The 25363-nt window shown below is 37.5% G+C and overlaps 1 pseudogene; it reads left to right on the forward strand.

Annotated features, from left to right (window-relative positions):
- Nucleotides 1–1563: 1563 nt before the first annotated feature.
- LOC109113449 lies at nt 1564–22859 on the forward strand (annotated as a pseudogene).
- The last annotated feature ends 2504 nt before the right edge of the window (nt 22860–25363 follow it).

Here is a 25363-nt window from a genome sequence, read left to right on the forward strand (position 1 = left end):
GGTGTATGTGTGTGTTTAGAGTTTTGCCAGTGGGATGTATATAAAGGACAATAGAGGACTATGTAAATTGAAAATCTAATCTTCTCCATTGCTGTAATTACCTTTAACAGGAAATTAAACAGTAGAAATTTTGCAGTATCGTTTATAAACACAGTAGCACATGATTTTGGGGTAACGTGTTCCAGGCATACATTAGTCACAGTAATGATTACCAAAGAATACCCTAAAACCATAACTCACACAAACACATGCTTACATGCCTGTCTAAATGAGACATACCATAGACTCTAAATGGTTTCATATAATGCAAACGATAATTACAGATTAATCCAAACCCCACCCACAAATAAAAGAAAACGCCTTAGCATTTTTAACAATTTATTTTATTTTAATACTTATTTTAGCATTAGCATTTTAAAATAAAATAGAAAATAAAGTAAAATATAAACGAGACATACCGACTCTGCAGTTTATTTTTTTATTTTGCAGCCTTTAATATATATAATAAATACTATTACAAACGTATTGCTCTTTGTTTATTAACACATTAAATATAGTTAACCAATGAAAACCTTATTGTAAAGTTTTACTCATATGTGTGTATACATACATGGATGGTGGATGGATTAGCGAGCCTAGCCTTCGTAGATAGAACTGAATATACTAATAATAAGAGATAGACAATGAAGTTTAATAATACTATAATAATCATCATAACTATATAACAATACGAGAAAAGGCAAAAGACAGAATTTGACCTGTGCAAAATGTGAACAGTGGCATCATACAGTAAAAATGCCATTTATAAAGATGTTGAGAAATCTTACACAGTATAATATTGGGGTATATAGCTAATATAGTTGTGTGTCAAATACCTAGCTACCCCAACATCAAATTATACAGTGTGTACTTCAACAGAATCACCCACTTTATATAATCCCATTTGTTATGTTGGCAGCCTGAAATGAAGATGGTTTTTTGTTTTTGCGCATTGGTATTACCCCTGTGCAAACTGATAACATCCAAGTGAAAGAGTATACGAACCAACATGTCGGACAATAAAACCGAATCACTAAAATGAAAAAGGATCACCCCCTTTTTGTATTTTTTTTGTTGAACCACCTTTCGCCGTAATTAACAGTTCGTTAGTTCCTTTTTGGATTTGTCTCTACTAACTTTTGCACAGCTAGACTTTTTCAATCATTTGCTCACTATTCGTCTTTGGCAGACTGCTCAAGTTCAGTTAAATTTGATGACAGGTTTGTGAGCTGCAGGTCTTTCAGGTCATGCCACAGTTTTGCAATGGGGTTCAAGGGGGGGTCCTGGGCTCTGACGAGGTCCAGTCAAGGACATTCAGGCCTTTTCTCGACGTGCAAGTACTTCAACCACTGTGTGTACAGTGTTTGTTGTGTTTCCTGGCAGAGGGCAGGCAGATGGTCCTCAAGAATTGACGGTATTTTCCCCATCCCATTTTTTCCTTTATATCCTGACAAGTGCTCCAGTCGTCTGCTGCAGAAGAAAGACACCCCCCTAATAGGACATTAGCCACCTCCATGCGTAGGAATGGCTGATAGGATGCTGTATTGGATGGTGAGCTGTATGGATTTCCGCCAGACAAACTGTTTTGGGGTTGAGGTCAAACTAATTCAATGTTTAGTCTCATCTGCCTCAGAATCTTCAAGGTGTGTTTTGGCAAAGATCAGTCAAGACTTCATGTGGCCTTCCTTGAGGATTTCATTTTTTATGCAACCACATTTGTGGAGAATTTGTGATATTGTTGTCACATGCACACAAATGATCACTTTTTGTCATAAATTCCTGCAACTGCTTCAGAGTTGCTGTAGGGTCTCTTGGTCACTTCTCTTGAGCAGTTCCTCGTGGCTCTTTCATCCAGTTTGGTGCGACATCCTGATCCAGGTAGGGTGGTGGGTTGTACCAAATACCTTCCACTTCTTAATAATAGACTTCACTTGTGCTTCTAGGCATGATAAACCCTTTCGTTTCCATCATCCTGACTTGTGCCTGTCCACAGACTTGTTTCCTGGAATCTTTTGACAATGCCTTGCCACCCATAGTTTCGTTCTTTGCTTCAGTTGCAGTACCATGGACTGAACTGCTTCAGGAAAGCTCTTTTTATGCTGACCTCATAAAAAAAATGACCACAGCTGATCACTGTTGAAAGTCAAATGGCTTTGTGTGCCATTGACGGACAGTGATTAGCTCCGCATGATTTAAGTTTACAGGTCATTTTTAGGAGTGAAATTTCACTTAGATGTTATTAAGTGCACTGAGTAAATACGGCTGGATTTAAAACAAAAAACTTGTCCATCTCATTTCAAGACTGCAAAGCAACAGTTTTTTTTTTTCTATAACCACTGTACATGTTTAGATTTTTTAGAGGATATGAGTCTTTTTTTCTTTTCTTTTTTTGTCTTGGAAATCCTTGTTTTCATCTGTTATTCTACGCTGCGCTTCGTATCTGTGTTTAGATGGTAATGTGTGTGTGTTGTGGTGTGGTCTGGTTGCTCTCCTAACTATAAGTTTGTTTACAAAGAGTTCACATAGATGGCTGTTACAGAGCCTGCGGCCACATTTCCACCACTGTGATGTGCCATACACTCAACACAGCCTCTCGCTCTCCGTCTCTTAAATGCAGTTTTAAATTCACCTCCCTCAGAATGCACGTCAGTTCATTTCAGTGCCACTCAGGTTTCAAGTCTCTTCCACTTCAAAGACAGCAGGATGATCAGCCCATGCAACAGTAACAAACAGTCTCTAGTCTTCATTCAAAACTAAAATTATTCAGGGATTTATGAATGCCTTTTGGCTTTTCTCACCCCATTCATTCTATCCTCTTATTCAAAGCTTTCCCTCTCTCTTTTTTTTCAACGTCCTTGTTTGATAATTAGTGAGAGTGAGCAGCTAGCAGGTCCTAAAATGAGTTGTTACTCATGAAAGCGCACATTTGAATGCAGAGATAAGATGTCTCTAACTGATGTAAAGCTCCCACCCATTGTTAGGGGTGTTTGTGTCTCATTCCAAACTCTGTCCTGGATAACTGTCAAGCTGAACTTCAGGATTTTTAAATTACATGTCTGTTGTTCCCCGTGAGTGCATGTACATTTTTTTCCATTTATAATAACGATACTGTTTCTTCAGGCAGTGCTTTACAAATATTTTTTATTATCTATTACTTCTGCAGTCTGTGCCATCTGTGTATGATTGTATATATTATGAAAATATGTATACTAAATATATTATATTATATTATATTTATTATAGTTATATTTTATTATTTATTATTATCTTATATTTATATTATATTTTGATATTATATTTTATATCCTTTTGCACTTTTCAAAAAGTGGTTTTTGCCATTCAGATAAGGACAATTTCTGGTTCCCCAAAGAACATTTATCCTATCCTCATAAAAAAAACTTTTGTTCAAACCTGGAATATCCCTTTAAATGGGCCAAACCACAAAAACGGCCGTTTACAATAAAAAACCTTCATATTTAACAATATAAAACCACACTGATAATTAATAGCAGTGATGGTGGTAAAAAAAAATCAAAATACCCAAAGTAGAACCCATTTAAGGTGTTTACAAAATGACTCAGTATTTGTGTGTATATAGTTTATCAACATTTTGCACCTTCTGTGGAAAATATTTTTAAAAAAAACGATCGAGAAAAAAAATCAATCTCTCGCACCTTTTTTAAAACAATTTAGCTTATGAAGATATATTTTTCATTATTATTAACATTATATTACTCCTAATAAAAATACAAAACTAATATTTAACAATTTTTTCACTTTTTCTTGACCATATAACAAGCCTTAAATTTCAAATTGTAATATTAACTTCCAACCACATATGGTAATGCCATATCAAATGAACAAACACGCAATCATTTGCATGCAGTATATAATTTCTTTTGTGCTTTTTATAAGACACCAGCGTATACAAGGAAAGTAGTGGATTATGCAGAAGTTCAACCATAATCCTGAAAAATGTGTGTTCGAGAAAAGGATCGAGAAAGCAAGAGAGAAAGAGAGTGAGGGGGGGAGAGTGAACATGTGTGTGTTCCGGCTGCTCCGCAGAGTCACCTGCCTTCAGGATTACACAGTAAGTTATTACCTAAACAGGAGCCGATGCCAGATACGAAATAGAGACAATAGATGGTAGCGACAATAAACTTCCTGTAAATGCTCATTTCTTCATGTAAGCACAAACATACACATTAAGCCACCCTGCCACCCAGTTCCATAAACATGCACTCACCAAATCAAACTACACCAGACAACACAATTTTTTATTTTTATTTTTCAAAACTGTCACTTTTCCAAAATTGTATTTGTGCTCAAATTTCTGTTTGATGGTTTTGTGGCATGTTCATTGTTGCTGACGTTTCTGGAGATCGGTCAGTTAACAACTAGGAGCTAGAATAGTAAGAATGATGTTGCTGTGTCATAATTAGTACATTATGTTATGTAATTAGTACATTATGATGTTGAAACCTCCATCCATCAATCACAGTCTCCCCGCCATCTAAAATCATAACTAAAGTACTATGAGTCCAGTGGGGCAGTGATTGAGGATAAAGCACTGCTGCACTGTTGTGATGGGCAAAATGGTCATTACTTTGAATGAACCAAATGGATTTATTATCTTAAATGTACACAGTTTTTGCTGAAAAAATCATGGATGTCTCTCTATGTATTCAGCCGTTTTTTTACCTGCTACAAACGATATTACAGTTGGAGGAGGTCCAATTCAGCCTGAACTAAACAAGAACACACTCTGGAGTTAAGACGGGGTGTCAAACTAAATTACTTTAGGGCCGGAGCCCTGCAGAGTTTTGTTCCAATCCTGCTCAAAACACCATATACATGTAGTTTTCAAAAATGAACCTGAGGGGCGTTATTAGTTGGATCAGTTGTGTTTAATTAGGGTTGCATCTAAACTCTTAAGGGCTCCGCCCTCCAGGAATTGAGTTTGACGCCCTGAGTTAAGAGATCAGTCTGGTTTGAAGTTGAAAAAGGCCCTTCATACACCTTTGGGTTTAGATAGAAGTGGACCTTTAGAATGTTAGAACCGGTTATGTGGCTGTGTTTACAGCGGTTGGAAATATTAAGTGCACAATTAATCAACTATTAAAATGATTAATCTGACAAAAGTGCACTGAAGAAGAGAAATTACTCCCAAAACACACCCTGTACTGTCCCAGTCATGTGAAATGCTGCGAATGAAAGCCAAATAAAACTGAAGTAACGTTTAACCTAGAAGGCTTTAAAATGACTTTAAAGAATGATTTTTTTAACGAAGAGGGTTTATTTTTCAAGAACAGGTTTATTTGTCAGTCCTTTGGTAATAAATATATAAATCATGCATAGAAATCAAAATCACATCAAACAACACCATATCCTTATCTCTCATTACCCTACTCAGCATGTTTGTACATTAACTTTACGAGCGCACTGCCTATACTCTTTGTGTTTATCTTTCCCTCTGATTAGCTGCATTTTATACAGGACTTCGAATAATAATGACTGACTTCATGCTGAAGCTTTATGCACTGAAAATGAATGACAGCCAGTGGCCAGCGCTGACTGATAATAAAAACCAGCCAGGGGCTTGTGTCCTGTCATGTCCATGTTTGAGTTAGTGATGTGTGCGTATGGCGTATGTGTCGATTTTCAGGAAAGCTTTGTGTATTAGAGACCTATTTTTCACAATCGTTCAATAATCGTCATGATTCATGTTCCTCATTGGCCTTGAACTTACATACACAACTTACACACACACACACACACACACCCGCACGCCCGCACACACAATCTACAAAGCTGTAACAAAATGTTATACAGTAAAATTCACCAAGATATTTGTTTTTAGATTTCATATCTATTTTATTTTATTTACATATTTATTTATTTTTTTTTTATAAATAATGGCAAACTATACTTGCAACAACCGGAAAAACATACATTCATACATAAATACCTGCCATCACTCCACTCGCTTTGAAAGCATGGTAGTGGATGAATTATTAAAATAAACAATGATAATCATAATCACAAATATTCAGACCCCCCAACCACAAGTCCTTTTTCCTAAAGTACATTTCATAAACTCCTCTATTTTATCTAATCACTGTAGTGTTGTGTAAGTGCCGGTATATTGCAGTGTGCTGGCTATTTTTAAATGTCATTTGAACAAAACGTTTTGTGTACTGCATCATTATTCAGAAAATGTTTATGGTCTAATGATTCATATAATGTACCATGTACCGATGACTATATCTTATGTGAAAAGTTAACATTTCACGTTTTTGCTAATACAACTTAAAATACTCCAATATCATAATACAACATAATACTACTACAACACATAAAAATGCATAGTGCATTTTTGAATAATATTTTTATTTTCATTTAATTAACATCAAAGAGCTGACTTCAGAATTCTGCAACATGACAATAACACTCAACAACTGTGCAATTTAAAAAGATTTGGCAACCACCCTTCCAACATTGATTTTATCAATTTATTTGCTGAGAGCTTAAACAGAAAGAAGAGGACAGAAGTGATTGAAAACTTTTCTCTCTAAAGAAAACTCTCATGTAATCCTTTAACAGACGACAAGCAGGAAATGAAGTGATAAATGATAGCTTTGTAATTGCTCAAGGGTTGTTTAACAAGCCCCTGGTTTCAAGTGCTGCCAGCAAATTTACACAAACAGCGATATTAATAATGAGAAAAGCACTTTAAGAGGAAAAGGACTAAGGGATGATGCTTGAGATTTAAAAAGACCACAACAGCCAGGGATATTATTTATTTATGTGGAGTGCTAAAATGGCTTATGCTGTCAAGAAGACCTAATGTGGGGTGAACTAATGGTTAAAAGGCTAGTTGACAAAATCTCACAAAACATCCTTGCAACCACATTACAATCTCTTTGTCTGAGAGCCCACTGCATGGCCTTGATACCTTTGCTCTTTTACATTTTAAGTAAAAAAAAAAGTATTAAGTTGTTTCAGACTTGCATTACATGGTATATTTACAGTACAAGCACTGTGTAAAAAAAAAAAAAAAAAAAAAAAAGTTAGTTTTTATGCTGCCTTAAAATTTAAGGTTTAGTCAACCATGATCACTTTCTTTTTTAAGTTGAAACATTTTTTTAACGGCGAGGGGACTGCTATGACCTGCTATAGCAATAAAAGGGAGTCCCATAATGGGTTGGCGTTCCTGTATCTGGGGCGGGAGGATAATGAGGCTGTTATCTGATAATCTGTATAACTTTGCACAGGTGTGTTTATTAACCAAATATACTCCCTCTCATCATCCTCTCACTGACTGATACAGTAATGAAATGGAAAAGATTTTGAAAGGCTGACAAGAAAACGTGTGTGTGTGTGTGTGTGTGTGTGTGTGTGTGTGTGTGTGTGTGTATTAACAGCCTTATCTCAGAAGTGTTTCAATGTCAATGTCTCTCTAATTAATCACAGTTAAACAAATGAACTGTCTCACACACAAATACACCCACGTGCACATGGATAGTGCAAAGGGACTATTTAAAATCACATCGGGCAGTCAAAGCCTTCCTTCAAAAGGTAATAAAACAGACTGCTGTCATGGCAACACAGTAATGTTGCATTAAACATTATGGCACAGTTGATATTTTACGTTATCGAGTTACATTTAACCACATTCCTCTGCACTCAAAGGGCACATATGACAAACCACACCTGGGCCATACCTGCACACATCAACAGAGCCCCAACAACCACTACAAACAAAAAAACCCCAAAAAAAACAAGTGAGTGGAGAAAATGGAAAAGAACGAGAGAAAAAGAATTGTTTGCAGGGTGGATTGCCTCTGCGGAAAGCTCTCAGTCAGAATACAACCTCAAAACAGCATCCATTTATGACTCCATGCTGTTTGATGTAGGTGTGTAAGTCTTTTTGAACCTAGAGTGTAGCAAAGAAAAGAGAAGCAAATGAAAAAAAGAGAGAGAGCGATATACAGCATAGAGAGGTACAGGGCAATGTTCAAGAGCACATATCATCTGTTAACCTGCGTTAACAATGAGAGGTTTACCTGTAGAGGAATTCAAAGAACTTTTTGGCAGAGAAAGAAGAACAAGACAATAGCAGCCCCGGCGAGAGAGCGAGACTCACTCTAAATCTGCCACAATTGGTGTTTCTGGCTTTGATCTCTTCAAACTTGCCTGGCATGTGTAAGGTTTTGCTCTTTAAATACATTAAGACCTCAGACGTAGTTGGGGTATTTGCCCAAAGATTAGTTTACTTAAAAACGAGAGACAGAAACCACCCGCGTCAAAGAACCAAACCACAGAACGGCTAATCTGCCATTCAGAACGCTATCGCTGCATTACAACAAGACTGTGTGTGTACGTGTACATGTGTGTGTGCATGTCTATGGTAAAAAAACATCAGGTTCAAAGGACTTGGGCTCATAAAAAGCAGTCAAGGCCTTTTGTGTCAATACTTTATTCTGTAACAGCATTGATCCAGGAGTAGTGCAAAAAAAAATACAAATGTAACAATTTGGAGTTAAGCTTGACAAGAAAGAAATGCATGAGTGCACTGTGATGGATTGGTATGTGTAGAGGTTTACGTTACTGGAAATAAGCTGTACTTTCTCCAAACATATATTTAGAACAGTCACATCAGCATGAACAAAAAGAAAATTTTTACCTGTTTAACCTGATGACAAACACTATGTGTCATTTTATTATTATCAGTATATCTTATTATTATCAATGATTCTAAAAACAGTTGTGCTGCTTAATATTTGTGGAAACAGGAATATGTTTTCAGGGATGCTTTGATGAATAGAAAGTATAAAAGTAACAGCATTTATTTGAAATATAATTTTTGCACTATTATAAATTTCTTTTAACTGATGTTTGCTGAAGTATTATTACTTTACAAAAAATAAAATAAATAAATAACAAAACTGACCCTAAACTTTTGTATATCGGTAACTGTAATGTTTAATATCAAAAAGTGTATATTGTAGGACCACTTCTGAAATTTAAAGGGGAGGGGGAAGGGCTTGTCTTATTAATATGTGGGTGCAAGTACAATAAGCAAGCTCCAAAAATAGAATACAACACCATACAACATTTGCAAATACAACCACTACTTTATACGCACATAATACATGCACAACACCCATGAATCAATGTTGAGAACTGAATTGTCAAAAAAAATTAAAAAAAGACAGAAACATTAATGTACTTTTATTCACAAACAATTAAACAGATACAGCCACATGCTCAGTTTATCAGAGTTTAATCTGTCCTCAGCGTAATTACTAGGAGACATATTGAGCGATAAACAAAAAACGTAAATAGTCCAGAAAAGGGAAATACTGCATGATTTCAATGCCGTAGAGACATGAGTCACACCTGAAAGGGGTTTGTGACACAAAATTTGTGCCACAGCAAAACTGCAAATTTCAAGTCCAGTGTACTGTACATGTTTATATCATCCATCAAACTCTGTCTGGTCACGGTAGCACTTACCTAAATGCACATCTTTAGTTATTGTCTCTACATATTAGGAGGATCGGGACTACAAGTTGTGCATTAACACAACATTAATTATAAACACATTAATTTGTGTTCGGTGATCATTGTCAATGTGCTATATGCCCTGAGGAGAGGTCAAGATAACTTAAAATGTGTCGGGCAGGGGGTGACATCTTCAGTCTTAAACTTCACCAGTAACATTTTGAACAATGCAGCACATAGAGAGAGATCTGTGATCTGTCATCATGTCTTTGGGGTGTGGAAACCCCAGAGGTTCAGGACAACACCACCACACACTGCAGTGCAGACACACACATCCAAAAATCTGAGAAATCTGCAGGTTGAAGACTTGATGTCTTCTCACCTGAAGATGGTAGAGAATGTTAAAATAATCAAATTAAAGAATGTTAATCACTAATTTTTAGCCATCACATATTTTTTGGGCATTGAATAATATTTTTTGTCATTGAATACCAAAATTGATTGAATATTACAATTATATTCTGTATGTCCGCATATGCTACAGGTTAGGAGAGGCCCAGCAGGTGCTTCTGCTCAGAAAGGAAGCAAATGTTCTTCTCACCACCCTATCAGTTTCACAAATTCACAAGTGATAAATACTGTTTTCGGAATGTTGAAGAAGTTTTGAGTTCTAAAAAAATTACACGTGTGTTTTTACTTGTATGATCTGTACACTCAAAAGGACCTCAAAGAATAATATTTGATATCGTTCTTTTAACTTATCAAAAATCCATAAAAAGACCATCCAGACAATTTTATAGGACATCAAAAAAAATCTAAATCGCTTTGAAGTATGCATTAAAAAATTGTGCAGGCTCATTGGAAACAAGTGTGTCTACCTACATTTTAGTAAAATATTACAAACAATTTGCTTAATCGGTGCTGTATGTAAGTTTTTGACTCTACTAAAGTATAAAAATACCACAATATGTTTGCAGATATTTAAAGGAAAGAAACAAACTAAGTTAACATGTTTACCTGACAAAACAATCGCTAGCAGTCCGTTACTACTCCCTTGAAAATTGTGCGTTCTTACGGGACCAAAATGTCGGCCCATTGTTTTGTTTTTGTGAAACCTGCCCACTGCCAGTTTACCCAATTGTTATTTCGGCCACCCCGGTTGCCAGTGGCGGAACAGTGCACTTGTTCCTGGTGGTCTCGTCAATCTGGCCACCCTGCATGTGTAGTCAAGTTTGAGGAGGAGAGGCCGGGTTTAGAGATTGAAAAAAAGCCTATCCAATATATTTGAATTTTGCGACATGCCAAATAACATAGTTCAACCATTCGGTTTCAACCCTGCCATAACGAACCCGCAGCTATGCAGTAACCTTTTAGGGCACCACTCACCAAATTGCTCGTTATATATACAGGCAACCAATGGTTAATAAAATGCTTGTACAGTAACGGTTATTCTATTTTGGAGGGAAAACCGACTCCACTAAGCGCCACTACATCACTAGAGATTTCCACTTTAAAATACAGTGAAACAGGCTATGTGAAGCAACCAAGTGGCACAAACGAATAATAGTGACACAACCCAAACAGGACAGTAGTAAACCCTAGTTTGCCGTCATTTTATACCCGCTACAGTAAATCTGGTCTAGATTAGATCTCTGCAGTGCCACTTTGTATGTTTCTCTGACACCAGCATGATTTATCAGCCAATTCAAAATGACTCAAATTCTTCTGTAGGCCTGTTGGCTTATCAAATATACAAATCAGTACAGCAAGTTCAGCGCTTTGAGATTACAATCTCTGTGTTGTGTGCTTTTAAAAATGTTTGTATACAAAGGTATCTGACAGCAATAAAATAAGGTCATGCAATACAAGTTTCTGATGTTTATTTTGCTCTTTAATCATCTGCACCTGTTTTGGTTCTATAGTGACATTTGAAGGTATAGCAGGATAATTCTTCCACGAATGTAAAATGTATTTCCATTCATTTAAACAGTAGAAATATGTCAAATGATTTATTACTTCTGTCACACAATGCTGTATTTAACAATCTCATTCAGCAATCGTTTTTTTTTTTGAGGGAGAAGCATGGATTTGAAGTCTTCTTTTTGATCCTCAAAGTATTTCTTTTATTTCTAATGGTAATTTAGAGATTTGTGTTCATATTGAGAGCTTCATTTTTCTTAAATAGGCCCAGCCTCTTCAATCATATTTCTTCATTGATACGTCAATTAACAACCTATCTTGTGTTTTAGAGGTTTGTTTATTTCATGTGGAAGAATATTACGATGAAAACAACTGCAGTGCTTCTATGAAAAATAATAAAAAAATATATTTTTGATACATATCTGCACACACACACACACACACTTACACACACACACACACACACACACACACTTACGGTTTGATTAAGACTGATTGATTGGAATAACGAACAGCATTTTCTAAGATCGTTGGTCAAAGACAGATGCTGTCAAATCCGATAAGCATAGCCTTCACACTTTAGCTATATGACTTTAAACAAAAAAAATACATGAATTATTTTATAGCAGGGCAATTTACACATCCACCAGGGACATCCACAGAAGAAAGAGAGAAATCACGAGAAAGAACAGTGAGCTTAGAGAGGCTCCTGTGAGTTTGGGCACTTACTACCTGTACTTTGGGCTGTGGTCTCTTGCATAAATAGGGGACTGCGCTATGCCTGAGACCTAATGAGGAACCGTAGTGTGCTCAGTTTTTTGTTTGTACATATCTGAGCCTTTTGTATGTGACGCAAATGTTGTATCAATCTTGCAGGGAGCCTAACAGGCCACCTATGGAGTTTTGTTTATGGGAACGCACGCGCCCGGGCGTGCCGAATCAGTGTGAGCCCTGCTTGAATTTGTTTTAGATGAGAAGGGGGAATGGAGTGCCTTGTAGGGGGTCACTGGAGAGGGAGAAGCATTGAAACTGAAAACATAATTCACTGACACAGTGTACCCAAAGTCCTTGTATATTTAAAAAAAGGACTATTTCAAGTCAAAAAAGTGCATGACTGGGAATGTTTTTGTTTTGTTTTTTTCTAGGTCTACTCGAATATTTCTGGCACGAAATGTTTGGAAATTCTGGAGAAAAATGAATCATGGTTTGATTGCTTGATCAACAAAGCTACTATAAACCATTGGTGACTTCTCTGAGGGTTTCGTGCGACGCCCTTTTGTTCATCCTTGTGCGCTGTGAAGTGTGTTTGTAAAACAACCTAAATAGTTCTCGCGCAACCACAGAGATAGCAATCTCGCTCCAGGCGTGAGGGTTCTCCTGAGCGGCTCCTGAGAGCAGGATGGCTTTACTGCTCTGAAAAAGTCATCATGTCTTGATTGGCAAACCAACCCACACTGGAGAGGGCAAGCCAGGTCTAGATATAGTGCTATTTCTGCTCATTCTCCAACAAAATTTAATAGATCATTGTGTGTGGTTAGATAAAAGGTAAAGGTTCAATTAAGTAGGGTTGTCCTGACTTGGTGTGTATCTTTGTATGTGTGAGAGAGAGAGTGAATGAATGAAAGAACAAAAGTTAGAGAACAAAAGAAAGAGAGCGAGAGAGGTGTTTCAACAGGTGTAACTGCCTGGTAACCATCGTCTTTACTCATAACATTACTCTAAAAAAGTCTTAAAAGGCCTAATACCACAGGGACATCCGTGATTAAAGTTATTGGGTTGCAAAATGTTTTCCTCATAAATAACAGAAAGTTATACCCTACAGATCAAAAGTTTGCATATAGACATATTAGAATGATTTCTAAGTTACACTCATACACTGGGTCATGAAGTGCACCCAAAACTAAAGAAAAGTCCCAAGGGGACACGACCAGCTGTGTTCTTGCAGTGATGTGAATCATGTAAGAAACCTACTTGTAAAGACAATATTAGTGTTTACAACCAAATGCTTGCCATTGATACTTCCAGCACCTATTCGGGCGTGGGCTTAGTTTAGTGCTATTTCATGCAATATTGAGGGTATTGTCATCTGTGGCCTTTCAGTCAAGATAAAGGGGCTGTTGTAAGCGTTGCATAAATTGGGCTGGCTGATTGGCAACCAGTTTTTGATGTCTTTCGGAAACAGGTGACAAAATATTTTGCGTTGGCATTTGATTGTACTATTATCTGAGTCTCAGCTGAACTGTTTGTGTATTTGAAGTGTTGACATGAGCCAGGAATTCCACCGCTCGGTTTCTCTACTTCTTCACATGCACACAAAAACACACTCATACACAAGCCTAGACCCTATACAAAGCTTTTTTCTTTTTAACATACTTTTGCATAACAAGGCTCCACCGGGAACCTGGGTTTTGAGTCTGGGCCTGGGTCATGATACCATTCCCCCCTTTTGTGTCTCCACCCAATATAATTAAAAGGAAAAAGCCCCAAAACTGAAAAAGAAAAAGAGATTGTAAAAAAAACCATTGGACATCACAGAGACCTTCCTGTTGTATACACCCTCCTTCTCACTCAGATTAGACCTGACTAGACAGCAAACTACACAAAATACAGGTTCTTTATTGCATACATATGGTTCCATGGAGAACCTTGGATTTGCCTGGAACCTTTCCGTTCCACAAATTGCCTTTATAATAGAAAAAGCTTCTTTAGATTATTATTAGAATGTCTTCACACTAGAAAACTTAATTAGCTTTCTCTTAAGGCACTTATGGTTTAAAACCTGCTGGTTCGAACTTGTACTTTAGACCAAAAGTAAGTGTACACAAAAGACTATAGAAACCATATTCATAACCCCCCCCCAAGCCCATCTTGAGCTTACGTTTATCCTTCCCGGTGATTACTTTTAGCGGGGCAAAATGTGTCCGTCTGTGTGTGTGTGTGTGTGTATATATGGGTGTATAATGGATCAATGTTGAATTACCCTTCTTTCTGTAATCTGCATATTCTGAAAAATCCGTTTGTTCCAGTGTAGCCTCACTCTGATTAATAACACAGACAAACTATAAATGAGTAACAATGGGATCAATAAAGGACTATATTGACCAACAATAGCATCTGCCACTCCAGTCCATTGTCTCCAATGAATATTACTTGATTAGCTTACTTATATCTATATATATATATCATGTCACTCCAAACCTGTATTTCTTTATTGGGACTTATTTTGCAGAACATAAAAGGAAGGATATTTTTTGAACTTTAACTTGATCTTTTTTCAATTTTACAATTTAAAGAGAATGTTAATGTGTTTTAAAGAAATGTTGATTGGTGTGATTTTTATCACAATAAGGACAGTTTATCATTTAATCACAGATTATTTTGTACCACTTAAGTAAATCATGCACAGCTGTGCTCCAAAACAGATTTAAACTATATAATATAACAAAATATGATAGTCAAAAAAACACACACTCTGGTTTCTTTTACAGTAAATCACTGCAGCAGTAAAGGGAGGGAGGCGGGTGTCGGGCGAAGCCACAGTGCGTGAGGAGAGCGAGCGGCGAGGTTTGGATCCCCTGTCCAAGTTTAGACAAAGACACAGGCAGAACGGCTACGCTCGCCAGGTAAACACAGTTCCACCAGCAGACCATAAGGGTGGAGGGTGGGGGGAGCTTGTTGCTTACATTTCTCTTAAAAATGCCTCCTGCACAGCACAGAGTGCAGTTAAAGCTGTCAACACGTGGCATAGAGTGCAACTCATATCAGATAATCCACTATCAGATTTTTTTTTAAGAAAATACCTTTTGTAATGTTTTCTCCGGGCTGCATGAGCAGAGCTGCCGTAGCATGTGAGGAGCAGCGATAAAGAGCTGAGGACCATCTAAATCAGCATGCAACATAGATTGTTCAAACTTGATGTTCTCTTCTATGTCCTAAACTTGTCATCCCACCGCCTTGATACACAAACTAGTGGATGTAGACCCACAACACTCCAGTTCAGTCCTCTTAGCCTTGCTGATGTATAACCGCAATAACACAGATTTTATGTTTACTCACACACACATACATCACCTCTGAAATAACCTTTGGTGTAATAAAAACAGTGCTTGCTACCTCTGTATGGTTTGTTTATTTTGCTTTATGGTTGGGCAAGTTAACATCACCTCAGTGAGTGAAAGCCACTCCAATGGAGCTGTCTTTGAGTTTTAAAAGTGCAAAGAAGGGCCACCACACACACACACAACACACCCCCCCATACACACACACCACACACACAAACACTTAACGACCTGAGGGCAGACGTTTCAATTGTTAAAACCATGGTACTCTCAGCAGACACAGGGAATCACAGAGTTTACTGTGTTTAAGATTCCTATCACATTATTGCGCACCCACGCACAACAAACAGCCACCATTACACACAAGGGAGAAGCAGACCCGACAGGACTGTTCAGGACATTACTTATATATATATATGTATATATTATATATAATATATATATATAATATATATATAATATATAGGTATAATAGATATATATATATATAGATATATAATATTTGTAATGTCAGTAATGTTGTTATATCTCATATAGTCTAATGAATAGCGGTTAAACGTGGTGAGGAGTAACCGAATCTATATAATTAGTACCAGCTCTCAGATGACAAAGCATTTTTGCAGGGCACAAACCACAAAATTGTTTAAATTAATATTCACTCAATCCTTTAGCAGACAGCTTTCAAGAATCCTTAAGCTTTAAAACAAACGGTTTTATGCTTCTCACTTCACCATGAACTCTAAATAACCAGTGGTGTTTCGATTGTCATGAGGACTCCAAACCACATCCAGGACCACTTCCTAAACATGACACCATGCAACTGCCAATCACTGCAACTTTGTCACGCCACAATTACAACACCACACACAACACAGTTTAACTAAACGTTATTGCTGTCACGCGAAAAGAGTTAACAACACACTTAAAAACAGTAATTAGGTTTACACACTCATAGTGATTAAAATGGCTTTTCGCTACTGCAGATTGGATTTAAACTATAGTATTGTATTCATCGCAGCAAAAACACACAAACATACTCATGTACTCAAAGTACACACTTGGAGACAAGAATTAACAAAAATCAGAATGTCTAATGGGAGGGCAAGAGAAGAAATTTTAAGGAATTCATTAAGAGCAAAAGAGAGGGAAAACACTGGGTACAGAGTATAGCATGAACCACAACACAGGCATAAAAACAGGTGCGTCGTTCTCTCATGATAGCTCTGATAAAGGGGTGTTCTTTGGGATTGTAATCGAGACAAATATGAACATACGTTTTCAGCACAACAGAAAACACAGGGTTGCTGCTGGCCTAAACAAGCAAAGCCTCTGTGATAAATGACGAGCGTAGACTCACACACTAAAATCATTTCTCTAGTGCTGTGCTCAGAGGGGCGACAACAGTCTTACTGTCCATTTATTATATGTGCCAAATATAGAAATGGTGTTGCAACTTTCATAGCATCTGTGGGGTTGGATAAAGATCTGTTGAGTAATCCAAACTATTAGAAGTGATGATTTATCAGCTGGAAGAGTGGTGTCAAACACTACATGACCTTTGTTGCAACTCGGTGACCTTGGTAGGCACCATATTCTCATTTATCAACAGTTAAAAATAAGTGGTAAATTGTGCTGAATGCCACTTTGAAAACAGCTAAAACCCAAATCGTAACTTAAACACTAACAAACTCCAGAAACCAAAAAGGCCAGTATTGAAATTCTATAACTATTTTTGTGTAAATAAAATAAAAATAATACACTTAAAATCACGATATTTAAAGTGAATTTATGAATCGGCCATCATTATATGGGCAGTTTGAAAAAATGGATATTTAATTTTAAAATTGCTACAATACATTTAACAGGGTTAGTAAATTCTAAAAGCAGTTTACAACTGCAATCACTGCATGTGTTAGATGACAGTAAAAGTACATATGAAAAATGACACCGTAAATGTACCCATCTATTTAAAGTCCATATCGATCAATACTGATTAAAATTGGATATTAATTTCTAAATGTAGGTATTGATATATTCAAGTTGCATCATTTTATAAACATGATCAGACGTAATTGCAGATGTAAACACATATTCACTCAGCAACAAACACACAACTACTCATTGTATCAAAATTACACACTCTGGAACAAAGATATACAAAAAAACAAACCTAAGTGGGAGGAAAGGAGAAATTTTAAGAGAATTCATTAAGAGCAAAAGAGAGGGTAATGGGTGGGTACAGAGTATAGCATGAACCAAACCACAAGCGCATAAAACAGGTGCGTGTTCTCTCATGATAGCTCTGTAAAGGGGTGTCATTTAGGATGTAATCAAATGTATGAAATACTTTTCAACACACACAGAAACACCGGTGCTGCTAAACAAGCCAGAAGCCTCTGTGATAATGAGAGGAGTGCGTGGGCGCTTCGGCTGCTGTATCATTTCTCGGCGGCTGTTAGCTCAGTGGTGCGCTAACATCTTACCATCATTTTATGTGCCAAAGCTAAAATGGTGTAGTAATCATAGCATCTGGTGGTGGATAAAGATCTGTGCTACTAATCCAAACTATAGAAGTGATGGAGAGTGGTGTCAAGTGAGTGTCAAACACTGACATGACCTTTGTGAACTTCGGTGACCTTGTAGGCACTCAATCTCATTTATCAACAGTAAAATAAGTGGTAAATGCTGATATGCCACTTTGAAAACAGCTAAATAACCAAATCTTAAGATATTATAAACACTAACAAATCCATAAACAATAAATGTGCCAGTATTGAAATTCTATACTATTTTGTGTAAATAAATTAAAAATAATACATTAAAATCACTTATACTTAAAGTGAATTTATGCATCGCATCATTATAATGTGCAGTTTGAAAAATGGATATTTATTAAAAAATTTGCTACATTACATTTAACAGTGCTATTAAATTATAAAAGATGAACTTTAATTGTGTGTTAGATGACAGTAAAGGTAATATGAAAATGCACAATTAAATTAAACATTCTAATAAATTCAATATCGATCAATACTGATAAATCAGGAATGTAATCACGTGAACCTTGTCGTGTGTGTCCCGCCGCGCTCTCCCCCCCCCCTCTTCTCGTCTCCTTCACCTCCTCCCTCCTTTCTTCCTTCTTTTCCCCTTTTTTTTTTTCTGCTTCTCATCTCTCGAGAAACAGTTTTTCCTTTTCCGTCCCCTTCTAACTTGATGGCTTTTTGGTAGTAAGCTAAAAAAGATAAGCACGGTGTTTTGTTGAGTCAATGTGCTGGATCCTATCTAAACACATAGACAGGTTTGGGTGAATTTGATGACTAGTTTGAACTTTTAAACTTGTGGTTGAGAAAAAAGAATCACGACACCTGCAATTAAAAAAAAAGAGTTAAACCAATGTCGCAGAAATGTTATATTCCACGGCACACATCCACACTGAACTCGGAAAACAGAGCGGCCGTGGCATCAAAGTTATCAGTATGGTCCGATGGGGATAAACACACACGAGGTTTGAGGACAGGTGAAAAAGATCAATTTCATCTGTCCACAAATGAGAGCAAGCTCCCTGCGTGGTTTGAAGTACTTGCCAGGACCAGATATCTGCAAAATGCTTCAAACCATTTCATATTTTTTTGGTTTTCTTCTCCTTCTATTAGTGTGTTCGATGACAATTCTAAAAAGGAGAAAGCCCTTGGTTGACATCCCCTTTCTTTTAAATGTCAGTTTTAGCCCATGCTTCATGTGTGTCTATAGCCATGCTGGAAATCATTTTGTGTCTTGGAGCATGGTAAGGGAAATGATTGTAAGCCAAAAGGTGCCGAAACTCTATCTGACGGCAGCGGGTTTGGAGCCGCACACACCGGCAACCTGCAATTATGTAATTTTCTATGTCATATTTATTTTTGAGTTCGATGGGTTGTTGAAGGCAGTCAAGGTTTTTGAATATATCCAGGGATATTCCAAGACATTTTGGCCTCTTTTACACAAAAAAGTCGTGCCGCCAGCATCATACATCAAGAGAACATAACTTCTATTTCAAGACAATTCACACTCAAAAGTAAAAAAGTTTTGTTGTGTTTAAAAAATGGAGCAGATATCTGGTTGGTTTCGTGTCCGTGGTTTATGAGGAGTGGATTTAGCAAGACCTTTTAGGTGTCAAAATGGATGATTTTACAAAAGTATGGTTTACATATGACAAACACAAGGCCTGCGACAATGAGAACCTGTAACCACAGTTTCAATGCATGGATGAGCTTAGCAGTATAATGTATGGATCTTTTATGTGCGATGGAATATTTAAAGTCCATTGGGTCCAATGGTGTTTAAGACTCCCATATTCTTCAAAATATATTTATTTGTTGTGGAAATTTAAGTTATGGTTACCGAGAACCACAACAGTAACACCATGCTCAGACTGTCTCCATGGAAGTCTATATAATCATTTGTGTATATATGTGGTATTTGTGTGTGTGTGTTTATAGGCACACACCACAAGTCGCACAGGCTTGCTTGCCTGCCCCATGAACCAGACAGAAAATTACACACACCATCGGTGCACAAGAGATGTTTTGGATTCACTCAAAGAAAAAATATCCCAAAGGCTTTATGTAGGTGTGGTTCAAAAGACAGTTAAATGATTATCACTCACTTTAGGGCACGTTAGGAACTTATGAAACTCATGACCTTTCACTGTGCCTTCACCTCTGCTGAAAGAAATAAAGGAGATTTGCTAAGTTGTAATTTTTTTTAGATAGGTGTTATCTATTTTTTTTCATTTACGCTTTGACCTGCGTGTGATCTCTGTGGTGCTTCTCATCTCTTTCTTACCCGTTTTAGGTATTATGGCCCTCATCCAAGCTCATCATAAATGCAGTAAACTTCCCCATTCTTTCAAAAGTCAGCAACTGCCACAAGCAAATGTTTTTCATTAAACATGTAAACTCAGTTTTACACAGAGTGATCGTGAATGACAAGTTGATGTCAGGTATTGGGTGCGTCCGAATCAGGTGTCACATTCCACATACAGAGGTGAGTTCACCTTGCCAATTACACCCTGTTCAGGATGAATTAGCAGGGATGTTCTCCTTGTCAAGCATTGTATTTAAGTCGGTATAGCAATGAATAAGCAGAATGGGATCCACTAGCGATAACTGCTGCTTATCATAAAACATTAAAGAATGAGTTTTTTTTTTTTTCTGATGATCTAATCAAAGGCCATGATAAATCAAGAGTTGCTATTAACACGCATCTTTCACCACTATTTGTGAGGGCGTTTTAAAAAATGGGCTCGTCAAAAAGTACAGCCAAACAATGTATTATTCTGTCATGCTGAGGAGTTTTTTTTATACAGACATTTTCTGTTTTTATACTAATGAACGAGGAAACCTTTTGATACAGTTGAGTGATTCTCAAAATGTAGGTGATTTCACGTTTTACTATCCTCGATTATCGTGGGAGTTAGTTAACTGTTATACAAAATATAGATAATATAAACTGGAGGAACCTTCCAATATATTCACCAACTCACATTTTGATGATTAAATTCCTAAAATTTGACCGTGATACGTATGGTTAATGTACACACAGGATGGTTTCACAATATGTGATTGTAAAGATGCAACTGTTTTATGAGTTTTATTTACAGTTGATGATTGTACATTAATAAACCTACAAGAATTACTTGTTTTGACCCAAGTTACCTACAATACAACGTTGTTATACTATCTTACTAATGTTGTTGTATAACAAGGTAACAATATGTTACCTTTTCACTTATAAACCAAACGTTTTTTTTGGGTTTTGTTTAACTTATATATTTGTATTTTTTTATAACAACTTACATTACGACAAATTCTGTACACAAGAACCCACATAATTTAAAAACCTCAACGTCCAAACCTGCTGACATTATTAAATGTTAACAGCGCAAGACTTATTGACTAGCCTACGGTAGCTCACCACTTCCGATCCAGTAGCGCGCAGCAAGCAGTTGAACATCTCTAAACCGAACTCGCGTGAATGCGTTTGTGATTGATAGGTCTAGACCACTTAAGCCCGCCCTCGTGGGGCCGTCCTTGCCTCGAGCGATTATATTAACACCCGCCGGTGCAGTCCGTTCCTCCCATGAGGAATTTTTAACCGATAGGAAGTGACAATTCTTGTTTCTTAAAATAGAATTTGACATTACTAAGAAATATCTGAGCACTTCCAAAATTATTTGATTACAAACAAAACAGTCTTTTTCAAACGCTACTCAGTTTAAAGTGACAGAGGCGCCTTACAATGAGTTGGAGGTTTCTCTCTGCGAGCCAGCCTGCGGGCAAGCCGCTGGGGACCCTGTGCAATGACATGGATGTGAAAGGGGGGGGGTGGCTTCACCGCTGTCCACGGAGGAGGAATTGGGCTCGGATGGAGACTGTTTCAGCACAACCAGCCAAGGACCAAAGTGCCCCCGCTTCGGACGGGAAGGCGCGAACCTTGATACGCGTAGACCCAAACCACCATACTCCTAAATCGCGCTCGTAATCGCTATGGCCATACGCGATTTTCCAACACACCGGCCGCCTCACACTTGCTGAATAAACGAAGTACTTAATGAAAAAATTCCCGTTTTTTCGTGGCAGCTACACGGGGTGCGCAAACTCCGTACGGCATAACTTGTCATTGAACGACTGGCTGCTTTTAAAAGTGCTGCCGAGCACCCCTCGCGTACTTGGGGGGAAAATACAAACTACTGGATGTTGAATCCACACAGTGAATACCACTTCGCAGCAGACGGCGTTTTTTCGCCGGAGGAGGAAGCGCATCAGTAAAGAAGATCCGGAGCAGATTCGGAATCTCCAAGAGCGCGCGCCTGCGGATGACAGCCGGCTCCCAGCGCGCGACGAAAAGTCAAAGTTTTTCCAGTTCCTTCGCCCATAGACAGCCATCCTCAGCAAACCGTTTATGCGGACGGGAAGCAAAGCACAGAGGACACGTGTTTTAGTGCCAGGCTAATGCTGATCCAGCGGCTCCGCACTTTCATGCCTGTCGAATGGGCTATCCGCCGTCCCCCGCGGCTCATGCCCCGCAGAAAGGATTTCCAGGTCAGGTTCTGAGGTGTCGAATGCCTTTCCGATCTACAGGTGTAATACGGCGGACATTACTAGCATCAGTCGAATTGCCCGGACATACCGGAATTCCCTGTCCCGGGTTTAGCACACTTCCCACAATACTTGACAAGAGACTGAATATCATCCCTTCAGAATAGGACTCTCTGCTGTCATGAATATGACACGTGGTCAAGCCAATTTGCAGAACATTTCCCGCTTAAAACGCAATTATTGTAGGTGCTGTTGACACACGAGTTATGTGCACTTTCCTCTGTCAAATGGTGGTGGTTTTAGGCCTATATGTGTTTCGTGATTTAACACACATGCAGAACACGTGGGCTACTGCAGTGCGGCATGTTTGATGTTTAGCATTGTCTTCATAGATGAAATCAATCCCGCAGACAATGGTGACAGTGTTTACCGATCCCATTTTCATTTTTGAAAACGAAGGCATAACCATGCCAATATTAATTATAGACACAATGTGATGTAGACTACTTTGAAAGAATTGTGTTGGGTTATACTTGTACCGTGTTTTATGTCTGTGTAAATATGATGGTTTGTTTAGAGCTCTGCTCAGTCAGTTGAACAATGCAGTTGTACTTTCGTTAATAAAATATATTGCATGCAGACTACAGAGATATTTTTTTTTTTCGTTCATTTCTCTCGGAAAACGTACTTTTAAGTGTCACTGGGACACTGTTTCACTTAGCTCTTCGTCACTAGATCCTTTTTTCTTCACGTTTTACTTACAGTGAATTCTGATCTGAAATCTGTTATGCCGCCAAATGCAAAGGGCAGGAGCCTAAATACACAAAGACTGAAAATGTTGGACTGATTTTACCAATTTCTAAGCATTATTAAAAAAGGAACACAAAAATAGCCTACATATAGACACCATACGACATGAATTGATGACCCTGGTCTGTACAATCCAGGCTAAAATCTCAAAATCTAAGTAGGTCTATGAGATAACAAGCATCAGAATTTAACTTCAATCATTCATTCCACTGTGATTTCAATCTTTGACATAGCCTTACTCAGTAGATATGGAAAGCTATTGGAGGTTACATTTTCACAGACTGTTCTGTACCTTATGAAGTATGATTTATGCTAGAAAAACATGTAAAACACAAAAAGATTGTTCTTAGCTGGGGTTTTCAAAGCCAGGGTCACACAAATATAAACACATCGCGAACAGAAACTATGCGGTCGCCGGGCGATTGGAAAAATCGACTGGCAAAACCGTCACGCCGGAGTCTCCTGTATTTTCCGTTAAGATTAAATAATCAAAACCATCAGGCTAGGCTACATCACACCGCTAGGACAAAAAAACATAGTATAAATTATGATCATTATGCATTACTTCTATTACTAGAATCACGTACAGAGCCAATGATTTACCATTCAACCCTAATCACCAACCAACACCAATGCGTACAATTGTTGTAAGCCACCTCATCAGTCACCTGGTGTCCACTTTTGTTGGTCCTCTATTTTCTCCTGACTCTTTCGCCATTGATATCCTTTCCGCCATTTATTCTTCACACAGCTTTTTATCCTCATTTTCCCCCCCACATGACACACATCCTCTATATACAATTCCCTGTTAGGTTCTGCCTTGGTACGCCCTTGCTTTATACCATTTTTTTATTTGCATTTCACTTTGCTTAAATTTGTGCCCTTCCTCCGGTCTTCTCTCCCCTCATATTACGTGAAATTACAAACGGTTTTCAGGAAGGCAAACTCGTGATTCCTAAACACTTTCTCTTCAAACGATTGCAGAAAACATTTGCAACACATGTGTCTGCAAGCATGAGTCACTGAGCTGAAGCAACGCAGCAGCCCTCGCCAAAACAAAAGGCGAATGATGTCAAAGTTTGGACATTAATGGAAACGAAACTTCATGGCAATCACCGTCATGTCAGTCTAATGACGCAGGTCAAACTCATAAACAAGAACACTAGCCTATATGTCCAGTTTATACAGAACTATTTCTATATTCCGGTCATATTTAGCCTAACATGACGTTATGTTTATCATTTCATTAATATCGCTAATATAATAAATATAGACGAATAAATGGAATTGCTATCGTTAATATCTGTTTTTTTTTTATTTATTCATTTATTCACTAATGTTGTTAAAATATAGCGTTATGGCCATGGGGTTTATAGTACCAATTAGTTATTAAACATGTCAACAACAGACCAAATTTGCCTCTCAAAATAAAAACGACTGATTTTAACAATCCTATCTATCTATCTATCGATCTATCTATCTATCTATCTATCTATCTATCTATGATCCTATCTATCTATCTAATCTGATCTATCTATCTAGGTATCACGTTTCAAACTGGCCTTTGACGAGACACATTAATTAATCAGCACACTATTCTACAGTGTTTGCAAATGATGATTTTGAACTTCCACTTGAAATCACACAAAAAACATAAAGCCACCAAATGTTCGGCTGAAACTCCAGCAATCTCACACCTGGCTGGATCCAACCACAGGGATAACAGTTTGGCAAATATATGATGTATCATTAAACAGAATATAAATTTTCTAAACGGGTTTTACATTTATTATTAATATACATTTAATTTTTGTAAATTGTGGGATATTTTTTTATCATGACAGTGCTATTTATTTATTTTGTGTTGTCTCAAACAAGAACATATTAGTTGGCGCTGTTTGCCGCTGGTACACGGAAAGCAGGGCCATCGTTTTTATTTTGCGCGTTTAG

Source organism: Cyprinus carpio, unplaced genomic scaffold (assembly GCF_018340385.1).
Source record: "Cyprinus carpio isolate SPL01 unplaced genomic scaffold, ASM1834038v1 S000006753, whole genome shotgun sequence".
In the NCBI taxonomy this organism is placed as follows: Eukaryota; Metazoa; Chordata; class Actinopteri; order Cypriniformes; family Cyprinidae; genus Cyprinus; species Cyprinus carpio.